Below are 923 nucleotides of genomic sequence, written 5' to 3'. Positions count from 1 at the left end.
TCCTCCTGCTCTGATGTAACAATACCATGCAATGTAATCATTCCAGTTTTTTTGTATTTTTCTAGGGGAATAGAGTACATGGTTTTTCGAAGCATCCTTTTTTTTTTTTTTTAACTAAAGTTCTCTAAAAGTTTGAACATAAATTCAAATCACAAGTCGAATAAGAAGTTTACAACAGAGAATGTTTACCTATATTCCCATTAAAACTAGACATCCTGGAGAGATGACTCAATGGTTAAGAGCACGGACTGCTGCTCTTCTGAAGATCCTGAGTTCAATTCCCAGCAATCACATAGTGGCTCACAACCATCTGGGTGTGTCCTCACAGGAAGGAGGCTGCTGTGTCATTTAAGGTCAGTCGTCCCAGCTTTAGACCCTGAGAGCTGTGTCATCTAAGGTCAATCATCCCAGCTTTAGACCCTGAGAGCGGTATCATCTAAGGTCAGTCATCCCAGCTTTAGACCCTAAGAGCTGTAATACTGATCATCCAGGCAGGATCTAACAACTCGTGTAATACTGTTCAGGAGAGATGTGTCCATTGGCTCGATAGCAGCATGATGGTCCAGTGATTCAGAAATGCTTCCATAGGCTCAAGCATTTAAACACTTGGCCCCCAGTTGGTAGTACTGTTTGGGAAGTCATGGGACTTTTAGATTGCAGCCTTCCTGGAAGAAGTAAGTCACTGAGGGCAAGCTTTGGGAGTTTATAGCCTTGACCCATTTCTAGTTTGCTCTGATGACTGAAGATTTGAGCTCTCAGCTTTGGACTCTGGCTGCCCGAGATTATGCCTCCCTCTCTCTCTCTAGAACCATAACAAAATCATCTTTCTTCCATAAGTCATTTTGGGAGGGGGAGGAGGAAGACAAGGAGGGAGGTAAGGGAGGAAGGGAGGGAAGGAGGGAGGGAAGGGAGGAAGGGAGGGA

The sequence above is a fragment of the Mus pahari genome, chromosome 18 (assembly GCF_900095145.1).
Source record: "Mus pahari chromosome 18, PAHARI_EIJ_v1.1, whole genome shotgun sequence".
Lineage (NCBI taxonomy): Eukaryota > Metazoa > Chordata > Mammalia > Rodentia > Muridae > Mus > Mus pahari.
Note: the sequence above shows the minus strand (reverse complement) of the source record.